The sequence below is a fragment of the Ammodytes marinus genome (genome assembly GCF_949987685.1).
Source record: "Ammodytes marinus genome assembly, chromosome: 24".
Lineage (NCBI taxonomy): Eukaryota > Metazoa > Chordata > Actinopteri > Uranoscopiformes > Ammodytidae > Ammodytes > Ammodytes marinus.
This window is the reverse complement of record NC_137228.1, coordinates 897,928-917,320: the sequence shown is the minus strand read 5'-3', so window position 1 is coordinate 917,320 and position 19,393 is coordinate 897,928. Positions and strand designations below refer to the sequence as shown.

The 19,393-nt window shown below is 43.5% G+C and overlaps 1 protein-coding gene across 3 annotated transcripts in view; it reads left to right on the top strand.

Annotated features, from left to right (window-relative positions):
* Nucleotides 1-19,393, top strand: part of LOC307270123 (uncharacterized protein) — a 46,372-nt gene that overhangs the window by 542 nt on the left and 26,437 nt on the right. The gene's annotated exons all lie outside the window — the stretch shown is intronic.

The following is a 19,393-nucleotide window of genomic DNA, read 5'->3' as shown; positions in this document are numbered from 1 at the left end:
GGCCGATTTTAAGGCAGGTGTTGCACCGAGAGTTGTGACCTGTCAGGATATGTGACCCTAGAGGGCGCTGCTGCAAATGCTGCATGTTGTTTGCCCGTACGTGACGGCGAAGAAGAGTGCCTACGTAACCTACGTAAAGATAAATGCATTGCATTCAAGCCCCAACCTCAGCGATTTTTACCAGCATCCATTAAGGAAGTGACCACAACTGTAGTAACCCGGAAGTGCCACTGGTGGCTGTATGCAGAAGAGAGCCATCTCTCATTGACTCCAATGTTAAACATGCCGTTTTCACAGCATTATTAAACCTATTTCAGGCCTGGATTGAAAAACCATTCTAGTCTGTATGTTTAGTTCATATCTCCATGACAACTCTGAGGGGGGTGAATTTCTTTCTAGCAGGCTAGTTTTTCTTCTATTGGAGGTTAAAATATATGAATTTTAGGGGCGCGGCCTCTTGATTGACAGCTAGCCTCTGTCCCTCACTGCGTCTCTAAGGCTAGTTGTAAGGGTTAGCATGCTAACTCCGTCATCTTGAAGTCGACTGCAGACAGTGCGTTCATTCCTCCATTCGTGTGTGGATCCCTGCTGTGGAGATGTCGTCATGCTCCTCGGTACACTGTACCAACCGATGGTCCAAGAACTGTGGTCGACAGTGTTTTTCGGTGAGTAACATTGTATTTACAATTATTTTTTTATGTTACAATGTTAAAATAGAACAAATTAAAATGTGTTGGTTTCGCAAGTGTAACACTCACAGCGTGTTAGTTCTGTTATGCCAGCTAATTAAATCGCAGCACTTGTACCATAGTAGCCTACTGTGTTCAATACGTGTTGAATATCGGTTTAAATCATAGGCTATATCAAAAATCAGAAACGAAAGTGGGCTCCGCGTCTGCAGCCCGGTGTTTGGCTGGTCGGTCCAGTTAAACCTTTTATAAACTATATGGATTAAAACTATGGCGTAAATACACTTTTGTGACAAAATATAGGCTATGCTCACAAGTTTGCGCTCATTAATATTTATACAGATGAAGGGGCTATGCGAATTCGTAAAAACTGCTCCGTTTCGCAGATAGGCCTAATACGATGGCCGTCATTGTAAAGATAAAACGAGACGTATAGGCTAGGCTACTGTATTAAAGCAAAGAGTCAATTACAATAGTTTTTGGCTGTCAATAGTGATGCAGACTGTAAGGAACATCACATAAATATGGCACACCTCTACCACAATAGGCAGGTAGCCTATCTAAATTAAACAAATTCATTCGGTTTGCGATAGGTAAGAGACAGGAAGTCTACAAGGGTTGGCTGAAACCAATTTGGTTTACAATAAGTAACAGAGACAAAGTCTACAGGCTGGCTGAATGAAGCTGGCATAAAACAATAGATTGTGCACCCTGTATGAGAGGTGTGGAATAGGCATTCATTGGGAGAGTCGTGTGTGTGTTTGGGGGGATGGGAGGGTTGCAAGCAGGAAGACCATACTTCAGTAGGCTAGTGTCAAGCTGTGTTATCCTTGGATATTACGGCGGTTATCATCTATATATTTACATCTGCATTAACTCAAAAATAAATATACAATTGTCCTCTCCTTTTATCTCCTGTCCTCACACAGAAATCAATCAATCCATCAGCGGTACAATATGGCTGAAAACTCAGTAGCATGACAGCCCAGCTTTACACTGTATATGTAATAATATAGGGGTAACGGTAATGATGATGCAATGTTTACAATTTAAATAAATGTTTTTCCATCAAAAGCCTTCGCCTAGGTGATCCTGTCCGGCTGGACAAATGGGTGACCGACATGCATGAAGAGACAGAACTGGACACCCAGAGGGGGAGATCGTCTTTGTAGTGACCATTTCAAGCCTCAGATGCTCACCACTGACTCGAGGGTAGAAACCTTTTTTTTTACCCAACAAAGGAGGGAACATTTTACTTTAAAAGTACAGGCTATCAATAAAGTCTCTTTACAATTCAACCAATTTATTACAAAAGCAAATAAATAGACAAATATGTTCTAATTATTATATATATATACACATACACACACCTATACACACACACACACACACACACACACACACACACAAGGGAGTAGGTTTGATTTGGACATTGGTGGGGTCCGTGGGATATGAAAGTGCTTCCTAAAGTTGATAGGTTTTTTTTGTATTCGCAATGATAATTGAAAAAAAAATCAATAAATCGGCTTAATTAACATGTTTATAATGCATATCTGAATATCAAAAGAGAATATGCATGCTGTAATGTTATAGGTTAAAGCAACTAATGAAAGAAAATGAGTCAACTTAGAAGAGTTTTCAACTTTACTCTGGTGCAACTGTAAACAACATCAACAACATTGTAAATAAATATTTAGCTAACCAAGTACTGAGACGTACATCATCCCTGGCTTTAAATTTCAGAAGTTGAAATAGATTGTCAATATTTGACACAATGCTGAATCTCATGACTAACATATTAATCATTATTGAACCTCACCTGTGAATTTCCAGCCTCTCTTCCATCTCCTCCAGCCTCTCCTTCTCTAGCCTCTCCTTCATCTTCTACATCATCTCCTCCTCTGTTTCCTTCTCTATCCTCTCCTCCAGTCTCTCCTTCTCTATCCTCTCCTCCTCTATCTCCTCCAGTCTCTCCTCCTCCAGTCTCTCCTCCTCTATCTCCTCCAGTCTCTCCACTGTCTGTCACCTGACAGAAGTATGTTGATGCATGACATATGAACAGATATATTAGGGTACATACATGGGTAGACAAAATGTTCACACAATTATTGTGTTTTATTACCCCAAAATATATATATGTATAAAATCACATGAGCATCTGCAATGTGCTTGTTATTACTGTAAATGAGAGGGATACCTTGAAGGAAAAGAAAGGTTATTAAATTTAATTAATGTTTATTTATCCCAAAAAATTTTTTTAAACCATTGCTCCCTTTCCACACAAATAAAACATGAAAATAATGGTAGGCCTATACCTTAAAATGCGGATCTCTTTGGCATTATAGCCTATGCTGACTAATAATCAATATCAGTATTGTTATGGCTCTAAAATATATAACCTTTTAATTAACTTACACGTTGACTTCTAAAGAAGTCTCTTATGTCCAGTTTTCGTTTCTTCGACATCCTACACACACACACACACACACACACACACACACACGCACGCACGCACAGCGCGCGCACGCACAAGCATAAAACACACACAAATATAAGTGTTACTGCAAATGACATCACTGATATTAAAATCCGTCTCGCTGACGTGACCGAAGGCAGAACTTACACTCGCAGATGCAGATATTAGCTATGCACTGAGGCGTCCTGTTGCTCCTCCTGTCTGGGACTAGCAAGTTGCCGGTAGCTTTTTTTTTTTTTTAACAAGCAGATGGAGTGACAGCGGGGACGGCCAATCAGGTTGAATATAGGTTTGCGGGAAACCGCTACAGCCAATCAAAGCGCGATAGTTGTTCAGAGGCGGGACTTCTAGCAGAGACTGATTTTTAACCCTTTGTGTACTATAATTATTGCCTAAACAATACGGACAGCGGGTGTATTATTGGTAGGGACTACACAGTAGAGGCTGGATTTTGGTAGGGTCGGGACCCTACCGTCCCTATATAATCCTACGCCCTTGCACACACATATCCATAGTCCATATGGGCATCATTGTAGTATAGCCTCAAAAATGCCAATAGCATCGGGTATCTTTTGCTTCAGCACTCAAATGCAATGCTTAAAAACTCTGGTAACCACTGATTACATGTGACCAAATCTGATTAACATATCTTATCAATTGCTTTTGTAATACATTTGTCAAATTTAAAAGAGACTGTATGGACAACCAATACAATGACAAATACCTAATTAGGGAACTCTGAAAATCTTACTTTTTTATGTCACCGTTAAACTGGAATCACTACGATGCTTGCCAATTATATCAAAGAAACATGAGAACCTTTCCTTTTTACTTGTCACTGGGTTTAATTCAATAAGCTGTAATCATAGATTTAAAATTGGTTAATTTTTAACTGCAATGGATGTATCACATATTTAATACGCTTTTAATATAAAAAAACAAATTAACTGCTTACTTTTAATATTAACAATTTAAAATAAAAAAGGGTCATGACGAGTTGATTGCTAGCATTACTTTATCTGACTCTTTCTGTATTGTTTGACTCAGTGGTTGTCTCTTTGTCCTCTTCCAGGTTAACATGGAGGAATGAATGTGTGCCTCTGTTCTCCCTGATCTCCACGGTGAAAGAGCAACGGTGTTGCCCTTCGTCTGGCAGCAACTGAAGTCCACCTACATTCACACTAACCTCATCTTATCTGCTTGTGATAATTGTCATTGATTGTGATCTTTTGTGATATATTTTGTTCTGCACTGTCCATCCTGGGAGAAGTATTCTTGCGCTGTAGCTCTTCATCTTTCAACGTTTTCTTTGTGGGATTTTTTCCTAACTTCAGTAAAGTGTTTTACAACATTACATAGTCCTAATTATATAGAAACCATGATTGTATTAATTGATAACTTAATAGACCCAAATGTATTATGTTTAGATTATTTTAGTGTAATTTTTAATGAAAATATGCCAAAAATGTTTCATACTTCAGCTCTCCTATTAAAATTTTAATGCAAAACTTTTACTTGTAACATAATATCTTTACAGTTTGGTATTTGTACTCCTAATATAATTTTCTACTTTTACTCAAGTGATATTTCAATTGGTGACTGAAAGAGTCAATTCTCTGATATTATGATGATGATGATGATGATACTTTTAATGACCACACAGCCAGGCTGGTGGAATTTGTTTTCAGTACAGCTCCTTGGTACAGGTTCCAACTTTACATTGAACATTAGACATAGATACAGACAGGCACATTACATAATACAACAGGGCCGTGATTAATCCTCAGCGTTCAGATTTTAGAATGTTACTTGCAGTGGGACTGAAACTGTTTTTGAACCGAGTTGTTTTGGAGGCAATTGTCCTGTAACACCTCACAGAAGGAGCTGGAAGGCATAGTGTGCAGGGTGAGTGGGATCAGAGATGATCTTGCGGGCTCTGTGTAGTGTCACTTTGCGGGATAGTAATTCAAGGGATGGTAGGGGGGTGCCAATCATTTTGGATGCTCTGTTGATGCGGTGTAATTTCTTCCGGGAGAGTGAGTCAAGACTGGCAAATCAGACTGATGGATGAGGTGAGGATGCTTTCAACGATGGCAGAAGTAAAGCAGAAGATGGGACCTTACTCAGAACTTCTTGAGCATGTCTTTGCTGGGATTTTTTGCTGTAGGCTATGTCAACAAATTTGGATTTTTCTGAGCAGTTTTCACAAGTCAGTTGAAATGAGTAGAACAGACAGGTAGGCCTACTTGTAGGCTACATAACCTTCAATATCTATTGCATCAACAGACAGCAAGAGGTTTATCCTGCACTTCAAGTAGGCCTAAGCCTAGCCTATTTTGTTCTCAACAAAAGTAGGAGAGGAAACTGCTGAATGTACCGTGCTGATCTGCTATCACTGGATTCACTTCAGGGGTGTCGGCAAAAACACCACTTAAGGCCAAAAACGTCAGACTATGAAGCATGAGACGATGAGAGGAGGAGTAAGGATTTATCCTATGTTTATTTCCTTCTTTAACATGCACAGCAGCATAACGATCCCAGGAAAATTACGGTAGCAATATTCGGCTCATGATGACACGCTAAACAGCTGTTGCAACCGGCGAATCGCGGCTGTTTAATAACGTGCATAAATTATAATTTATAGCCTAGAGATCGGGAAACTCCATGCACTTACTCAAAGGGCGATGCAAACAAACTCAAGGAGAGCACGTTTCAACCGTGGATTGATAGGTGGTTACTGCGGCAACGCACACGCACTCACACAACAGAGAGAGAAATAAAAATAAACTTCACTAAACAGGCGCTCCGGCTGACTGACGTGACGGCGCTTACTGACAGTTATAATGTCATCCACACTGAATAGAACACTTCTTAAAACAGTATAAGAAATAACAATCGCTTATCTTGTTGTTAACCCACCGGTCTCCTTACTAGCAGTTTGTGTAGTATGGAGCCAGGGGTGCTTTCGGATTACACAGTTTATTCAATCACTAACGCATTTAACGTTCAGTAACGATAACGGCGTTGTAACGACGGAAAAAGTAATTAGTTAGATTACGCCGTTATTTTAAACGGCGTTATTCCCAACACTGGTTTCAGCTATGAGCTTTTTAATGCCCTCTCTCAGGTGCTCGGAGGTGATATTAAGAATATGTTCAGCTCTGTTGGGGTTGAGGCTGAGCTCGTCTACCGGTAGGCTAACTAGTAGAGCGAGTGCTGTTAGCTTAGCTCCTGGCTCGTGCTAATGTTGCTAACTCGGTGTACGTCACAGTACTTCGGCTAGATGGGACTATCTCCCTCCCCCCCGACGTCACTACATGCCCTTTTTTGGTACGAGGAAGTGAGGCGGAGTCAAACTTAGGCAAAATGGCGGCGCGCACACGCCAAGAGAGAAGGGATACTCCTCGGTGAACTGAGGTCGGCCATGCTGCTCTATCCATTTATTATACTATCTATGATTGCATTACAGCCACGGACGTAACCCTTGGCGTAACCTACGAAAGATAGCCCACACTGTCTCCGAAACAACTTCAAAACGGCAGATGGATGCTGTTTTATGTAGAAAGAGGACACCGACGCCAGGCATAGTAACGGAGTGTGACCGAAAATAAATAAAACGTTAAGGTAAAATAAAGCTAGTAACAGACTGTTTCCGAAAATAAGTCAAATGTAAAGCTAAAATGAAATAAAAGGCTACATAAAGTAAGCCTATTTTGACTGTGATTTTCTGTACAATTTAACTTAAAAATAAATTATTTCACCATCAAAACATTGTTTGAGTAGCCTACCTTTGTCATCCTAATGGGCTACAGTTATCTGGACATCTTATTTGGAGTCAGCACAGAGCCACCAGCGATATAATGTGTGACCCTACTCTAACTACTTCATAAATGAGTAAATCATTTAAAAAAATGTTTTTCAGGTGCTCTGTTATTCTATTGCATTAATCAGGATGCATGTATTCTTCTTTGGTGTCATCACAGAGCCAGCAACTAGCCTATTATGGGGTCACCATTTCTGATAACAGCCGTCAGAATGTGTGACCGTGCTCTAACTTCTTCATAAATGAGTAAAGCATTAAAAAAATGTTTTTCAGGAGCTCTTTCTTCCTATTGCATTAATCAGGACACATGTAATCTTCTTTGGTGTCATCACAGAGCCAGTATGGGGTCAGTGGTCACCATATCTGACAGCTGTCAGAATGTGTGACCGTGCTCTAACTACCTTATTAGTGAGTTAAACATCAAAATATTGTTTTGAGTGCATTTATCATCCTATTGCATTAATCAGGACACATGTAATCTTATTTGAAGTCATCACATAGAAAGTAACTATGTGGTCACCATATCTGACAAGGAGCAGCCGTCAGAATGTGTGACCCTACTCTAACTTCTTCATGAATGAGTAAATCATTTAAAAAAATGTTTTTCAGGTGCTCTGTCATCCTATTGCATTAATCAGGACACATGTAATCTTCTTTGGTGTCATCAAAGAGCCAAACTAGTATGGGGTCACCATATCTGACAGCTGCCTGTCAGAATGTGTGACCGTGCTCTAACTACCTTAATAGTGAGTTAAACATCAAAATATTGTTTTGAGTGCATTTATCATCCTCTGGCATTACTTACTACATTACTACACTTGGTAAAATTAAAGAGAATAGTCAAATTTACCCATTTTAATACCTCTGTCTTTATTTCAAAATATGAGTTTTTATGATGCAACCACTCACTCATGAGGGGAAATCTTGTGCGTGTGTGTGTGTGTGTGTGTGTGTGTGTGTGTGTGTGTGTGTGTGTGTGTGTGTGTGTGTGTGTGTGTGTGTGTGTGTGTGTGTGTGTGTGTGTGTGTGTGTGTGTGTGTGTGTGTGTGTGTGTGTGTGTGTGTGTGTGTGTGTGTGTGTGTGTGTGTGTGTGAAAGTGTGTGTGTGTGTGTGTGAAAGTGTGTGTGTGTAAGTGCATGTGTGTTTATGGGCCATTGTAGGAAAGAAGTAATTAAAAAAAATTCAGAATTTCAATTGATTTGGATGTGCAAGATTGGTGTCTGTGTGATCATGTCATTAGTGTGGGTTTGTGGGTGAGGGTGCAACTACAGAGGGAAGAATGCACCAAAATCAATATTCCAGCTCTCTGTCCATCTATCTCGACCTCTCTCCCTTACATCCCCCCTACACACACACACAAACACAGACACACAAACGAGCACACACACACACACACACACACACACACTTTCACACATACACACACGCACCCACACACACGCGCACACACACACGCACATACACACACACACACACACTCATGTCTTTGAGTTCAATAGATCAAATACGAATAAGATATCAACATGACCCCAGTGACCAACAACAGTTTTGGTGCTGCGAATTGCATGGTGCAAAAAAGTAAACAAGGTGAGAAGGCAGGAGTTTTGTTTATGCAGGTGGGCTGAACACCAGAAGAGTACATTTCTAATCTGGCAGTCATGGACAAGAATATATTTTATGGCAAATCCTGCACCCAGCACCCAGCTCAGTGCTGACAACATCCGTGGCCATCGGCCCGACCCGAAGAGACCAGTGGCTGATTCCCATGGGGCCATGTTTGCAGGGAGCACTGGTCTCCTGTGTGCACACCGTGCACTGAAATAAGACATTAAGCACACACACACACACACACACACACACACACACACACACACACACACACACACACACACACACACACACACACACACACACACACACACACACACACACACACACACACACACACACACACACACACACACACACACACACACACACACACACACACACACTTTCACAAGATTTCCCCTCATTCTTGTCATTGGGGTTAAGCTGATGTATGTTTTTTGTTGAAAGTTGTTAAAAATGCTGTTAAATTCTCAGTCCTCGCAGCAGACCCGAGCTTAATTCCAACACATGGTCAGTTATCTGCATGGTATTCCCCTCTCTGCCCCATTTCATATCCCTCTGCCTTTTCAATAAGGCCTTGAAAAAAAAAGCTGTTATTATGTAAGTTTTGGTGAGTGGTTGCATCATAAAAACTCATATTTTGAAATAAAGACAGAGGTATTAAAATGGGTAAATTTGACTATTCTCTTTAATTTTACCAAGTGTAGTAATGTAGTAAGTAATGCCAGAGGATGATAAATGCACTCAAAACAATATTTTGAAGTTTAACTCACTATTAAGGTTGTTAGAGCACGGTCACACATTCTGACAGCTGTCAGATATGGTGACCCCATACTAGTTTGGCTCTTTGATGACACCAAAGAATATTACATGTGTCCTGATTAATGCAATAGAATAACAGAGCACCTGAAAAACATTTTTTTAAATGATTTACTCATTCATGAAGAAGTTAGAGTAGGGTCACACATTCTGACGGCTGCTCCTTGTCAGATATGGTGACCACATAGTTACTTTCTATGTGATGACTTCAAATAAGATTACATGTGTCCTGATTAATGCAATAGGATGATAAATGCACTCAAAACAATATTTTGATGTTTAACTCACTAATAAGGTAGTTAGAGCACGGTCACACATTCTGACAGCTGTCAGATATGGTGACCACTGACCCCATACTGGCTCTGTGATGACACCAAAGAAGATTACATGTGTCCTGATTAATGCAATAGGAAGAAAGAGCTCCTGAAAAACATTTTTTTAATGCTTTACTCATTTATGAAGAAGTTAGAGCACGGTCACACATTCTGACGGCTGTTATCAGAAATGGTGACCCCATAGTTGCTGGCTCTGTGATGACACCAAAGAAGAATACATGCATCCTGATTAATGCAATAGAATAACAGAGCACCTGAAAAACATTTTTTTAAATGATTTACTCATTTATGAAGTAGTTAGAGAAGGGTCACACATTATATCGCTGGTGGCTCTGTGCTGACTCCAAATAAGATGTCCAGATAACTGTAGCCCATTAGGATGACAAAGGTAGGCTACTCAAACAATGTTTTGATGGTGAAATAATTTATTTTTAAGTTAAATTGTACAGAAAATCACAGTCAAAATAGGCTTACTTTATGTAGCCTTTTATTTCATTTTAGCTTTACATTTGACTTATTTTCGGAAACAGTCCGTTACTAGCGATATCCGCCGCAGCGCAGAACTAGTCCCATCCCTCCTGTCTGAGTTGGATAAAGCAAGGTGGAACTACACAGACCAGCACCAACGAGCCACTCGGATGGAAAGAGAGAATGCTGATCTGCGACAGAGAACGAGTCTACTACCTCAAGCTTTATCGGAGTTGCAGCGACTTAACCACGAGAAAGCAGTGCTGCATGAGCAGGTTAAAGAGCTCCAGAGAAGTCGTTGGGATCAAGTTAATCCTGCTACATCCCACCGTCCAGTTTCAGAGGTATTTAACCCACGAGCTGACTACAGAGTCCCGCCAAACCCTCCTCAAGCTACACCACTGCCCCGCAGTGGTCTCCTTCCCCCATCCAGAGAGGCTTTCGCTAACACTAGCCACACCGCTGAGATCGAGGAGAGACTGAAGAGACTGCAGGTGCAGCGTGATCTTCCCTATGGCCCAAATATCAGTCCAATGGGGAACAGATATGTCTCCGAAGAAGAACGATCATTCAGCTATGTGAGAGGTCAGCGTAATTATGGTCTTCCTCCAGATCAGCAACACCCTTACTCATACGTGCAACAAGATCCCACCCTGCTGTCCAGCCAGAGAACTACAGCTCATTACTCTCCTCAAAGAGCAGTCAGTTATGATCAACCAAGAGGTGACTATTATTCTCCAGAATACCCCGTCACACACAACCAGGAGCGGACCTACAGAGGCCCCAAACCTTCCATCCCTAATTTCGTCCATGCAGACTCCAGAGAATTCTCTCGGCTAAGGATCGCCTTGGAGAACATCCTACCTGCAGATGCCACAGAAAAGTTTAAGTTTCAGATCCTCACGACCATCTAAAACTGGAAGAGGCCCTGCACTGTAAACAATTGCTGTAAATTTACAGCAGGATTTCAACAGCATTAACCTGTTATTTATAAAAACAGCATTTAACTGTTAAAATAAAAGGCAGTCTGTTAAATTACAGTCCTTTGCTGTTATTTTACCATCAAACTTGGAAGGGACAACTTGACATGAGCTGCCTGCACATGTGAAGCTTATACAGTTTTCTTCATTAATCCTCATCCATCCACATCTTAACTAATAAGTGTTGTTTACTGTATATCCTCTGGTTAAGTTTACTTAAAGTTGAGTTATATGTACTTGGAAATGGAAATTGCAGTTAACGTAATTAAACCAAGTTAGTCTTACTTAACTGAAGAGTTGTGTTTACTCAGTAGAATTAAGGAAACGGATTGCCTTAGATAAATCAAGTAAGCACAACAAAGTGTATTGTAGAGACGCCCCCTTTCTCACAATGACTTGCACTGGACTAAACGTTTGTTATGTTGCTATTTGCACCCTCAGTAAAGGGGATGTTTCATTCCATTACCTCACTATGCATTTTGTTTAAATAAAACATTTCTGTGTGAACTAACTGTTATTTTTGGTTATAACAAACGGTTTGTGGAAATCTTAAACAAGATCCCTAGTTCAACTCAGGAGACAATTTACAATAGAAATGAATCATTCCATTGAACTTAATATATTGTAAAACGTGTCTTGAAGTAACAAACAGAAGCTGCTCTCTGTGTTTAGCATTTGAACAAATAGGGGACATAGTAAATTTACATATGGAATGAAACAGATCTGCCCAATGAAATATAACATCCCCTTCACTCACGGTGCAAACAACATAACAAACATTTAGTCCAGGTTCATCCCTTTTTTCATTAACAGTATAATCCTGTCAATTTTAGTGACAGTCAAATAATGTTAATTTAACAGTAAGAAAATGGCAACCCTGCTGCCAGTTGATTAATGTTTTTTTACAGGGAAATTTCTTACAGTGTGCTTATCGCAGACTCCTACAGTAATTCAAGATTTCCATTTACCGATACTATGGAGGCTCTGAACAAGCAATATGGGCAGCCCCATAAGCTAGCTCTGCAGAGGATTGCTGAACTCATGGACGGACCAGACATTGCCAGTGGTGATGGGAGAGCTTTCCGGATGTTCGCACTTAAAGTTTGCTCATTGGTCAGTATGCTGCAGCAGTTGGGACAAAAGGGACTTGTCGAGTTGGATTGTGGATCCCACGTCACAAGACTGCTAGGGAAGCTTCCTCATGATCTGAAGGCCAGCTTCAGGAGAATCATCCACCCACTTAGAGTTCCAATACCCACCCTGTTGGACCTCTCTGAATGGCTGGAATATGAGATGCAAGTTCAAGAAGATTGCTCCAGCTTTAGCTACAAGGTACCCAGTCATTCCTGCAGAGACAACACAACGCCGAAGGGAAAAGAGCAGCGTAAAGATTCGAAATATCCAACCAAGGCTACCAATGTTTTCCTCGGTACAGAGAAGTCATCAGAGAGCAGTACACCAGAGGTCTCCCCGCGGCCCGCCACTGCTAAGACACCAGAGAAGAAGATGTGTTACTGCCCGTACTGTGACAACAACAGTCATTACCTGAACGGTTGTGCCAAGTTCAAGGAGTTAACAAAGGAGCAGAAAGTGAAATGGATAATCGACAACAAACGCTGTTGGCGCTGTGGCCGCAGTCACCTGGCTGCAAAGTGCACCCTTAAAGCCCTGTGTAAGACCTGCAACCGCAAGCACTTACTCATCCTCCACGAAGTGAATGATAAGGTGGTTGATAAGGGAAATGTCAACCCCCAAGAGACTGTAGCAGCTGTGAATGCGTGCTTCACTAGCCCTCAAAGTGAAGTCCTCTACGTTGACCGACCAAAGGGGAACAAGAAAGTACTGCTGAAGATAAGTAAAGTTATCCTGAGAAATGGGGACCGGAGCCTTGAGACCTATGCAGTTTTAGACGATGGGTCCGAACGCACCATTCTGCTGCACAGTGCCGCTGAGCGACTTGGATTGGATGGTCACCCAGAAGACCTACCCTTATGTACTGTGAGCCGAGACTTGCAAATCCTCAAGGGTGCATCAGTTACCTTCAAATTATCCCCCGTCAGTCAACCTTCAAAGGTTTTCAAGATTGGCGGTGCCTTCACTGCTGAACCACTCAGCCTCGCTGAACACACGCAGCCAGTGACAGCCCTACAGCAAAGGTATCACCACCTGAAAGGCCTGCCTCTAGAGCAGATTGATGCAGTACGCCCACTCCTGCTTATCGGGTCAGACTTCCCTCATCTCATTACGCCCATTGAGCCAGTTCGCCTCGGCCCACCAGGAGGCCCTGCAGCAATCAAGACCCGCCTCGGCTGGACTCTACAGGGCCCCGTCTGTGAAGTCAAACAAAACCCTCATGTCCCACAGTGCCTCTTCACAATCGTACCATCCCCTGACGCCGACCTGCATAGCCATGTGGAGAAGCTTTGGCAGTTGGATGTGCTACCATACAGGAGTGAAAAGGTTATCACAAGGTCAAAGCAGGACCATGAGGCAGTCAGTCTGCTTGAAGAGAGGACAGTGAGAGTTGATGTGGACGGGGTGCTAAGATATGCCACACCCCTGCTGAGAGTGAAGAACATGGTGAACCTCAAAGCTCCTAAAGAAGCAACGCTGCCTCTACTGAGAGGGATCGAGAAGCGGCTGGCTAAGACTCCCGTCCAAGCAACAGCGTACCAAGCAGAGATCACTAAGTTAGAGCAGGCAGGGTATGTGGTGAAGTTGGCTCCAGAAGTGGTGGACCAGACCAGTGAGGCCTGGTACATCCCGCACCATATGGTGGAACACAATGGCAAGCATAGGGTTGTGTTCAACTGTTCTTTCCGGAGCAGAGGGGAGAACCTGAATGAGCTGCTGCTTCCAGGACCCATGCTCGGTCCATCCCTCCTGGCGGTTCTGCTAAGGTTCCGTGAGCACAAGGTAGCTATCGGCAGCGACATACGTGGTATGTTTCACCAAATACGACTGCTCCCAGAAGACAGGCCCCTGCTGAGATTCCTCTGGAGGGACCTCAAACGAGATGATCCACCTACCGTCTATGAGTGGCAGGTCCTGCCTTTCGGAACGACCTGCAGTCCCTGCTGCGCCACGTTTGCCCTCCAAAAGCACGTCATTGGCCACAGTGAACCAGGTGAGGATGTCCGTGATTCCATAGAAAGGTCATTCTATGTTGACAACTGCCTGCAAAGTCTCAGTTCTGAAGAGGAAACCAAGAAGCTGGTAGGGAAGATGCGAGATCTTCTTGCTACTGGGGGTTTCGACCTGCGTCAGTGGGCGAGCAACGTCCCATCGGTAATCAGTCATCTGCCCACTGAAGCAAAATCCAGCAGTACTGAGTTGTGGCTCACTCATGGTCAGACAGACGCACAAGAGTCAACCCTTGGACTGCATTGGAACTGCCAATCTGATTTCCTGTCATACAAGCACCGCCCAATCGATTGTTCAGTCATCACAATGCGGAACATTTATAAGACGCTGGCTAGCCAGTATGACCCCCTGGGGTACATTTCACCCTACACCACAAGAGCCAAGGTTTTGGTGCAGCGCCTCTGGTGTAAGCAGCGAGAGTGGGATGATCCTCAGCTCCCAGAAGAACTGGTACAGTCTTGGCAGGCATGGGAGCGAGAACTCCCCAGTCTGCAGCAGGTCTGTCTTCCCCGGTGTTACACCACCCCAGCGCTGGATGACCCTGAGAGCCGGCGAGACATCCATGTGTTCTGTGATGCGTCAGAGTGTGCCTATGGCTCCGTAGCCTATCTAAGAACGGAAGGCCCCCAAGGTGACATTGAAATAGCTTTCCTTGCAGCAAGATCCAGGGTTGCCCCTAAGAAGCAACAGTCAATCCCACGATTGGAGTTATGTGCTGCAGTGACAGGGGCCCAACTAGCTAACGTTCTTAAGTCTGAGCTCAGCCTTCCCATTCGACACATCACCATGTGGTCAGACTCCACCACAGTCCTTGCCTGGATTCAATCCGAGTCTTGTAGATTCAAAGTATTCGTGGGCACACGAATAGCCGAAATCAGGGAGCTGACAAACCCTGAGAGCTGGCGGTATGTCGATACTAAGAGTAACCCTGCAGATGATATAACGAGGGGAAAGGTACTAGCTGAGCTTTCTCAACCGTGTCAGTGGAACCAAGGTCCATCTTTCCTGCGCCGATCATCCGATCACTGGCCACAGAACCCACTCCTTCCGCCTGTAGGGGACGAAGAGCTAAGAAGACCCACATTCTGCGGTGTTACTACCCTTTCCTCATCCCCTGCGTTGCCTCCTGCCAACCAGTTCCAAACATACGCTGAGTTTGTAGGCGCAGTCGCCCGTATCCTCCGTGGGGCGGCTGATGGTACGGACGTCCTGCTAGCTAAAGACTACAGAGATGCAGAGGTTGCTATCCTACAACAAGCCCAGAGAGATAACTTCCCAACCGAAGTCACGCATCTTAGAGCAGGCAAGCCAATACCAACCGCCAGTCGGCTACTCACTCTGGCACCAGAGTTTGATCCAGACACACAGCTTATACGAGTGGGAGGCCGGCTTAGGCGAAGCCCTCATCTAGATAGGGACTCCATCCATCCAGTTGTTCTTGATGCCCACCACCCCGTAACGAAGATGATCATCCAGGACTTCGACACCAAGCTGCATCACCCAGGACCCGAGAGAGTGTTTGCGGAGGTCAGACGTCAGTACTGGATACTCAGAGGGAGAGAGGCAATCCGTCGCCATCAACGCGAATGTCAAGACTGCCGGAAGTGGAGAGGCAAACCGTCTGTGCCAAGAATGGCTGACTTGCCCCCTGCCAGACTTCGTCTCTTCAAACCTGCCTTTTACTCGACAGACGTTGATTGCTTCGGGCCGTACTCTATTAAGATTGGACGACGACACGAGAAGAGACGGGGAATCCTGTTTAAGTGCCTTACTACCAGAGCCACGTACCTCGACCTTCTTAGTAACATGGACAGTGATTCATTCCTAATGGCATTGAGGCGCTTCATCTCTCGTCAGGGGAAACCTGTTGAGTTGCTCTCGGATCAAGGGACGAACTTCAAGGGTGGTGAGCGAGAGCTCCGAGAGGCTTTCGAAGCACTTCAGCCTCAGCTGCAGGAAGAATTAGCCAGCCAACAGATAAGCTTTGTCTTCAACCCCCCTAGCGCTCCCCACTTTGGAGGTTGTTGGGAGAGAGAAGTCAGATCACTCAAAGCAGCCCTCCGAGTTACACTGGGGGATCAAGTCGTAACCGAAGAAGTCCTGCGTACAGTGCTTACAGAGGTAGAGGCAATCCTCAACTCCAAGCCGCTTGGTTACACGTCCTCGGACATTGCAGACCCCGACCCAGTGACTCCCAATACACTTCTGATGGGGCGGCCAGATTCATCGATCCCACAGGTGGTGTATCCAGAATCCGAGTTGCTGAGCCGCCAACGATGGAGGCATAGTCAGTTGATCGCCGACCACTTCTGGAAGAGTTTCATCAGGCACTACTTACCTGGTCTTCAAGCCCGCCAGAAATGGTGCACAGAGTCTGAGAACCTACAGTTGGGGACTACCGTCATGATAGTGGACAACCAGCTTCCCAGAGCCCAGTGGCCCGTCGGACAGGTAACTCAGGTATTCCCAGGTGCTGATGGCCGTATCAGGACTGCAGAGGTCAAGGTGAAAGATCGGACATACACCCGGCCAGTCGCCCGCCTGGTTTGCCTTCCTGCTCTGCCGGACTGAGACATTTTCTTCAGTGGCCCTTAAAGGGATAGTTCAGGATTTTGGACATAGGGCCTGATTCCCAAGTTAGCCTGAGTGTTATTTATCAGTGGAGACAGTTTTCAACACATTTCATTCAGTCCTTCTAGTTGCAGAGTTGGCTCGTGCTAGGCTAGCGCACGGGATTGGGGTCAAGCAGAGCTGCTACTAAAACAGTCTTACCCACTCCACAGTACACCCGAGGCTAATCAATTATAACGCTAGACTACAGATGTAAATGTCTGTGTTGATAGAATCATTTTAGAAATAAAAACAACCTTGCATATTGCATTTTGAGAGACTTGGTGTGTCTCAGCAGCAGTGTTTATATGCGGCAGCGGCGGACTGATACCTAGGTTACCGGATCTATAATAGGTATTTCACCTGCCGCTGTCATTGCTACAGACGCAGAGTAGCCTACAGTGCACGAAGGAATTTTATTAGCCTATTCAATAAACAAGATATGGCCACGTTTGGAGGACTGAGCGATGCGTCTGCTTTTGAAGATGATTATGAGGAATTTGTTGTATCCACCGAACCGTACCTGTACGAGCCGGAATACACTGATGAAGAACTGAGAGAGATGGATGCGCAAAGGGCTGAAAGAGAAAGAGCGTCTATAGAGACAGACAGCCCCCGCTGGAGCTGCAGTAGAGGACCGGGACAGAACAACGGGAGTTTGCAATTAGCCCCGCCAGGTACCTGTAGCTATACCATTAGCTAACGTTGTCACTCTCCAAAATGCACGTCATCATCCATCTATCAGTAGGCTAACATTATGAAAGGGGCAAGCTTTATTAGCTAGTGTAGCCTACCAAAAGTTATTACCTGTTCATCAGTGGCTGTTGGTGCATCTGAAAAGACGGATATGGCACCGCATTAGTTTTCAGGGATTTCTTATTGCGGGTTTTCTCGAAGTCGTCCGGTCTGAAATTATCGCTACAAATACACCGTTCGCGAACAGTTTCCGCCGGTGTATTGATGTCCAAGCCAGCAGCAACAAGCCACAGTTGCGTCCTTTCTGGATCTCGCACTGGAAATTTGTGGAAACCTTGTGGTGTCCATCTGTAGGGTTTATTTGTACAATTCCTGAATGCACACTGACGCACCATGTTGCATAGTCGTTCGTTTCAGTTTCTGTCCCACGCTGCTCTGTTTACTTTCTGCTGTAGTGATTCGGTTACATAGCAAAGTAAAATTCCGCTTCGGCTGAGAAAGTAGTCCCTCAAAATGCGATAATTCATGCAATGCGAGGTTGTTTTTATTTCTAAAATGATTCTATCAACACAGACATTTACATCTGTAGTCTAGCGTTATAATTGATTTGCCTCGGGTGTACTGTGGAGTGGGTAAGACTGTTTTAGTAGCAGCTCTGCTTGACCCCAATCCCGTGCGCTAGCCTAGCACGAGCCAACTGCAACTAGAAGGACTGAATGAAATGTGTTGAAAACTGTCTCCAATGATAAATAACACTCGGGCTAACTTGGGAATCAGGCCCTATGTCCAAAATCCTGAACTATAAATCCTGAAGAACTTTAAGAGACTTTATCAATGCCTTTTAGTTGTTGCAAATTTACTTTGTTTTTGGGGGCGGCTGTGGAAAAGGCTCCCTCTATGGGTTATTTTGTGTAGTGGTTGAGCGGCCATTTTAGCCCCTATATGGGCATTTCCGGTTAAGACGTGATTCAGCCAACAGCGGCATTACTGAGTGATGCTTTGTGAAGTGCAGTCGGGAAAAGATCGCTCCCGTCACTTGTTTTGGATGAGTAGCTTATAATTGTAAGTATGTCATGTATGCTTGCAACTATATAATGTTTAGTTATTCAATGAATAGAGTTAGTAGTTTCGTTGGTTTGTCTAACTGTTATAGGTTAGCTTGCTAGTTTATTTCACCTGTCAGTTAGTTATCACTCTGTGTTATAGAGGTGCCATTTTAGAGCAGCCACCAGATGGCACATGCTGTTTGCCAGAGTGTGTTAACCATGTCTATTGTTCACATACTGTATTATCGCTGATGTTACCAAGGTCTATTAGTATAAGTGAAATGGCAATTATTCTGTTCTATTTTATACTTATAGTTAATGTTGCTACTAAGTATTATTTATACTTTGTAACTTAGTTAATTAGTAAAGCAGTGTACTTATTGCCATGTTTATTTCTTTCTCAGAACACATTCCAAGCAAGTCAGTCTGTTTAATTTGTGGACAACAATAAAGCCTGTATACGAATACGCAACCTGCCTCATCTCTAACCGGATGCCTGTGGCGATTCACCAAATCCACCCCAGTGAGCTTAGCTCTTAAAAGTATATTTTACACTTACTGTACACTGTAAACAATTGCTGTAAATTTACAGCAGGATTCCAACAGCATTAACCTGTTATTTATAAAAAAAACAGCATTTAACTGTTAAAATAAAAGGCAGTCTATTAAATTACAATCCTTTGCTGTTATTTTACG